Source organism: Mirounga angustirostris, unplaced genomic scaffold, assembly GCF_029215605.1.
Source record: "Mirounga angustirostris isolate CCGP_5_RB_7025 unplaced genomic scaffold, mMirAng1.0.hap1 SCAF_13, whole genome shotgun sequence".
NCBI lineage: Eukaryota > Metazoa > Chordata > Mammalia > Carnivora > Phocidae > Mirounga > Mirounga angustirostris.
Window position 1 is genome coordinate 83,587,339 of NW_026991721.1, and position 7,174 is coordinate 83,594,512.

Consider the following 7,174-nt stretch of genomic DNA (forward strand, 5'->3'; position numbering starts at 1 on the left):
AAGCGTGTGCCTTCAGCTCAGGTCATGATCCCAGGGTCCTGGGATCAAGCCCCGCATCGGGCTCCCTGCTCAGTGGGGAGCCTGCTTCCCCCTCTCCCTCTGCCTGCCGCTCTGCCTACTTGTGCTCTCTCTCTATCTCTCTGTCCAATAAATAAATAAAATCTTTAAAAAAAAAATAAAATAAAAATACCCTAATTTTGCAAATGAGAAGATTGAGAATAAGAAAGCTTCTGGGACTAAGGCAAGTTCACATGATAATACTGAAGTAGAATGGAGACTAGAAAACAGGTCTGCTGACAGCCAGCCCTAACTCTTTCCACCACCAAAGGAGACTCAACAGGGGATATGATGAGAAAACATTTTATTTTGTATTCTACTCTATTTGTACCTCTCTGCCAACATTCCTCCCCATCTCCCAATCCCCTCCCTAATTCAAGTTCTGTTAATTGGACAGCACATCAAAACAAGACTATAGATACATTTCCTTTGATTTTCAAATCAAGTCCAATTGGAGCTTCAAGTTCCTTGGGAAGATCCATTAGATCTATTAGGCCAATGGTACTTTCTTTGCCTCCCACAGTATCCTCCTCACTCCTGCCTCCACACACAGGAGAGTCTCTGTGCTGAGTCTAACCCTGTGTCTTACAAACATGAACTCAGTTTTGCTGGTAAAGTCTAGCTGCTCATGAGGCCATGAGCAGTTCATTCGCCAGCATGGCAAGTTCATCAGCAAGCACTGGGGGTGGCAGCCAGGCTATGGAACTTGCTAGGGCTGGGAGCTGGGAGCAAGGGCAGAGAGGCAGCCCTGTGATTCTGCAAAGGTTCCCTTGACCTCTCACTCAGCAGTTTTTATAATGTGGTGAACGTGCAAGTGAAATAATGATGGTAAAAAATGATGAGTTTGAAGGTTATTTCCTTCCCTGTTTCATACACGTTAGCTCCTCTCTCTCCCAGCTTTTCCCACCAACACAGAAAGGGACTTGGGTAATAAATGCACAGTATTGAGATGTGTGTCTGACTCTGAGTGCTGAAAAAGGAGAAGAAAAGTACTGAAAAAGGAAATTATCCTAATTCGTGATCTGTCCCAAATCGGGTTGCCAGACAAAATACAGGATGCCTATAAAACTTGAATTTCATATAAAATTTTTTTTATTTTATTGTTATGTTAATCCCCATACAGTACATCATTAGTTTTTGATGTAGTGTTCCATGATTCATTGTTTGTGTATAACACCCAGTGCTCCATTCAGTATGTGCCTTCTTTAATACCCATCACCAGGCTAACCCATCCCCCCACCTCTCTCCCCTCTAGAACCCTCAGTTTGTTTCTCAGAGTCCATAGTCTCTCATGGTTCATCTCCCCCTCTGATTTCCCCCCCTTCATTTTTCCCTTCCTGTTATTTTTTTTCTATGCCCAACCCGGGGCTCGAACTCACAACCCTGAGATCAAGACCTTAGCTGAGATCAAGAGTTGGACGCTTAACCAACTGAGCCACCTAGGCATCCCAATAACTTTTTAAGATAAGTATGTCCCAAATAAAGTATTTTTCATTGTTTATCTGAACAACAAATATAACTGGGTGTTATGCATTTTTGTTTGCTACATCTAACAACTTTAGTCCCAAAGAAATGTGAGGCATTCTGTATATTTTAAATCTCTTCTACCTCTCACACCCACTACCAAAATAAAAATATAAAAATACTAAGGGGGAAAACACCCAAAGCGTTAACCCATACCACACTAAGAACATTCTAAATTGCTGAGAAAATTCAAGGATCAGCATGGTTTAGGCCTTGGCAGTTGGTCATAAACTTCAGTATGCATCAGAATCACTGGAGGCCTTGTTAAAATACAGATTTTTGGGCCCCATCTCCATGGTCTCAGATTCAGTCGGTCTGGAGTTGGGCCTGAGAATTCACCTTCCTAACAGGTGCCCTGTTGTATATCTAGAGCCTTAGAATTACAAAATCAAGCAGTATGGAAATAAGTAAGTTACTGAAGCACTACTCTTAGTGACTTCATTTGTAGTGGAGTTTAGCTTAGATCAGTAGCATTCAGAATGGGCTCCCCACGGTTGGTGGGGCATAGGGGAGGTCTGCAAGGCTACCATGAGGAGCTGAGCATACCAGGCTCTGGGTTGAGTCTGCTTCCACCAGAGCAGGTCCTCTTTATCTGCTTTGTATACTGGAAGGTGATTCTCTGTGTATATAGGTGCCACTAGTTTAAAAAAAGGAAAAAAAAATCTGCAACCCATTGACTTAGAAAATCACCTAGGATCCTTTCTAAGAGTCTATGATTACAGCTCAACTCCATTCCAATTCCAGGCTCTATTATTTTTCCCATACAGCCTGCCCTTGGTTTTGCTGTCAGTAAAGGGTCCTCTCAGTCTCAAGGGAAAGATCAGCTCCTGGATGACACCTGGATCACCCCCAAAGTCATCATGATTGTTCACACTAGGTACCAAGTGGCAAGACTGGCAGCCTGGAATCTGATGGGTCTGGGGAATGCATGACTTGCTCTCCAAGACCTTGGGCAGCTGCAGGGTACAGATGATTCTGTTTGGAGATTGAGAGCATAGCATGCAAGCCTATGAAAAGTTAGAAAGAGCCTGTAAGAAATTAGGAGAACTCAAGTGCACATATGGGGAGGGCAAGGCATTCTCATTGGAGGACTAGACATGTGGGTCGTGATCAAGTTAGAGAAGGGATAGTGAACACGATATGCACCTCCATCCATCACCTGGCAACAGGCAAAGGTAGACGCCTGCAAAACCCATGGACACTCAGCCAAGGGCCAGGCTAGCACATGGGAGGCAGTGACGTATTTGTCCAAATAACCTCACAGACCATTGGCTTTGCTCTTTCCTCCTCCAAAGAACCCTGTAAACTTCTGAATGCTCTTGAACTTCAGAAAGAAAATGTTTGAGTGTAGAGGCATCCCCAAGCCTGCTGCCCTGGTATTCTGCAGTGTCACTCCTCATGGGACGGACTTTGGTGTGGCCTTTAGCACTGGTACCTCCATGGGCTCAGTGATCTAGGGCCTCACAGAGGGCCAGTTCCACAGAGGCAAGTCAGAGGCCTGAGCAACAGGCAGGCTCAGTCCTGGGCAGGAAGAAAGAAACAGGAATGCCATGGGGGTTGGCATTTCCTCCTGACCTGGATTTGTCCCAGGGTTGACCTCCACTTTCGTGACATAGAGGACCCCTTCTCCTGATGTCCCGGATCCTCCTGACAGCCAGATCACCATCTAACCCTGCCAGCTGGCTTCCCTGCCTCTTGATCCCTGGAACTTTTCCTGCCTGTCTCCGAGGGTCTGGACTGCCAGGAGCCTGTAACCTCATGCAACCTCAGAAGGCGATACTGCTGCAAATTTTTAATAAAATTCCTTGGCTTGGCAATCCAGCTGTTTGCGTGTCTGGCCTCATTTAATCAGACTACTGTTTCTTTCAGGTTGTAGTACAAAGGAAGCGCACCAAACTGACAACAGTTCCCATCCAGGGGAGAAGATACCAGTTGTACCCACAGGACAGGGCTCTCCCCAAAATAGCCCTGGAGGCAGAACAGCGCAGCACAGGGGCTGTGTCTGGGTTAGCAGATTCGGTCAGGGCATTGGCTGGGGACTGTCATCCCCTTGTATTCAAAGAGAGGACACACACTACTCCAGGGTCATGCCCACAGTAGCTAGGCTGGAGTTCCAGAAAGCAAAAGGAAGCGTGCTCATACTGTTTATTACTGAAACAGAATAAAATGCTATTTAAAGGCAATCAGTCGGAATTACCTTCAATACATAAATATTTTGGGAAATGATTAGTTCATTTTAATTACTTCTCTAACATTGATAACAATATTTTTGCAAGCGGTGGCTTCTCCAAGGGGGTTACAAGGTGGCATCGATTCTATTCCTCACACCTTGGAAAAAGAGCCATTGTCCATTCAGTGGTCACAGGGGAAGGGTTGGGGCTCACAGGCAATTGTGTTCAGCTCACAGAACCAAGGGAGTAAAAATCCTATCTCGCTTTCACCCAAATCCAGCATTAAATCTTATTAGATCTTAAATCTTCTCTGGCCTAAGAGCTCTGTAACTGAGCCAGGGCAAACTCCACTCAGGATCTACAACCATCTTAGGACCAATGGTTCTCCCATCATAGATGTTCTCCATTTAAACAAACCAAGAGAAAGGAGATGTTTTCCCTTTCTTGTAATTAGTGATGATTCAGAAACATACGCATGCCCATACTCCCCACAAAGAGGTAGCTGCTTTGCTGAGAATTACATTCAAGTATACATTCCTTTTTTTTCTTTTTTGAAACAACTTTGTAGATTTTACTAACTCCAGAAGCTAAGCACAAATCCTGTATTTGTAACCCAGGGACTAGATCAGACACAAGTGTCACCAATAAACCATATTACTCAGCAAACAAATTTATGGCTATCAGTTACTTGGGGAATTAAGAAAACTCTTCTACTTCGGCTAAGTATTGAAATGTCTAACTTGATGTAGTGGGGAGGGGAGGGGAGGACAATCTTGTCTTAATATTCCAGATTATTATTTGGAAGTCAGGTGACGAAGATTATAGAGGTGAATGTTAGCATCACAAATGTATACTTTGAATTGAAAATGCACAGATAAGCAAACTGTCTATTTGGGAGCTGATGAAGCCAAACAGACTTTGCTTTCCTTTTCCATACCACGCCCTAGCCCGCCCCTTCCTTCCTTCCTCCATTCCTCCCTCCCTCTCTCCCTTCTCCTCCTTTTCTTGTTCTTCTTCTTGTTCTTCTTCTCCTTCTTTCTTCCTTCCTTCCTCCCTCCCTCCCTTTCTTTCTTTCTCTTTCTTTCTTTCTTTCTTTCTTTCTTTCTTTCTTTCTTTCTTTCTTTCTTTCTTTCTTTCCTTCTTTCCCTTCCTTCCTTCCTTCTTTTCTTCTCTCTCTTTTTTCTTTTCCTTCCTTCCTTCCTCCCTTCCTTCCTTCCTGCCTTCCTTCTCTTCTCCCCCCCTCACCCTCCCTCTTTCATTCCTCCCTCCTACTCTCCATCCCTTCCTCTCTTCCTTTCTTCTTTCTTTCCTCCTTCCTCTTTTTCCTCCTTTCTTCCTTCCACACCATATTATTTCCATGAAACCGAAACACTCAAAAGGTGATTTACACTAAATCTCAGGGTTAGACTTCCTGACAAGTGTCTGGTAACTGCTTAGTTCATCATTGTTCCATGGTTAGAATCTACAAGCTTATGAAGGCAAAACAAAAGCTGTCCTTGCTTCCTTAGCTCCCACATCCCTTCTGGCAGGAGTTTCCAGGCTAGCACAGGACAGGAAAGGAGGAGGTAAAGACATAATTCTTAGGGTTCAATAAACTGAAGGGACATTTCTATTAGAACTGCAGTGGCACCGAGTGACACTTCACTGAGCAGGCAGCCAGCTTGCTCTCCCTAGGAGAAGGGGCAGGGTACACGGCAGCTCTGGGGCCAGGAAGCACCAGGCTTGAGAACAGAAAGGAGCCAGCTATGTTTTCAGATCTAGCCATGTAAGGGATTTTGCAACAGCTCTTTGGACATAAGTAAGACAAATGTTGCTTATGGTTTTGTTCCCTTTGCTGCATAAAACTGTCCTCAGGGCTCTGTTCCAAACACATAATCAGGGAAGAAGAATAAAAGAGTGACAACCATGTGCTCTGATTTGCCCCAAATGCTCTTTGTGCTCTGTAAATCTGGCACAGTGGGCAGAAAGGTACCTCCACCCGCAACTGAGATTCAGGGCTGCTGGGGTTCCCCTCCCCCAAGTTTGGGAGCAGAGCATTGTGTCCTCTTGATTTGGGGATCCCCAGCAGTTGCCAACTGGGGTCTCCTTATTGTTGATTGGCTTCGTCAGCTCCCAACTATGTGTGAGAGCGTGCGTGCGTACACACACACACACACACACACAGCCTCCCTTAAATCCTCCAGCAGGCCTTTCTCTCCATCCCCTTACTATTCCCTGATGGGAAAAAAAAAAAAAAGACTAAAATCCAGAAAACTTTTCCTCCTCTTTCCCTTCCTAGCTTTGAATGTTAGGGGGTGGCTCTTGTATTATATTATTATATCTTTGGCAATCTTTAGCTTAGACATCTGTTCAGTGTCAATTAGGTCCCAGGCATTGTGCTAAAAAGGAGAAAGCACACTCCCTGCTTTTTAAAAATCTCATGGAGGTACAAGAAATGTCCACATAAACAAATCATTAAAAGAATATAATAAGCACATTATTTGCAGTGCACATGGACTGCCATGTAAGTATCTCAGAGAAAGTGATGAAAACCTCCATGAAGAGCCCATGAAGGCTCACAGAAGAAATGATCTTTGAGCAGAGTTTTAAAGGCCAAGAGGGATTTGCCAGCAGAGAATGAAGTGAAGGTCCAGTGGGTAGAGTAACTCCTGGGGGCAAAGTCATGTCAGAACACGGCTCGCTCAAAAGGACAAACATGCAGGGCGTCGGGGAAGGGGATTGACAGCAAATAAGGATGGAAAGGCTTATAAAATTCAGAACACAAGAACCTTAAACCTTGCTGTAGTGTTTGAAGTCTTATCCCGGGAGAAATGGGGAGCCATTGAAGGTTGAAGCAGAGTAGTAGCATATTTTTTTAAGAAATGTCATTCTAAAGCAAAAACCATAGTCAGAAATTGGGAAGATAATGAATCTGTTTACAACAGAGTTGAAGGATGCAGCCCTCTAGCAAAGGCAAACTAATTACCAAAAATAGGTTGGCACGAGGGACCACGGAAGTGTAAGAGGAGGAAGAAAAGGTACAAAGGATACGACCAGTTGAAATCCCTCCTCCTTGAAGGGACTAGTTTGATTGACTGGCCACATTTGCAGGCTTGCACCCCAAAAGCAGCTTCCTCTGAGCCTAGACCCTGCTCTGTGAGCACCTCGAAGTCGCCACCCTTCCTTCCCTCCCTGGGTGACCAGCAGCCAGCTCCCATGCCCTTCACCCTTTCTGACTCACTGTCTTCTCTTCTCTTGTCTCACTTGAGTCCCCCTTCACCTGTCTTTCTCTTGTTCTCCCATATTAATTGCTTAGATTCTGTGCCATGGGAAGCTGCTGTTAACAAAAGATTAGCCCTCTTTACAGGAACAGGTGATTAAAAAAGGAGAGATTTTTTTGTTTTTAAGGCAGATGAAAGAAAGCCCAAGGAGATGTGCATTTG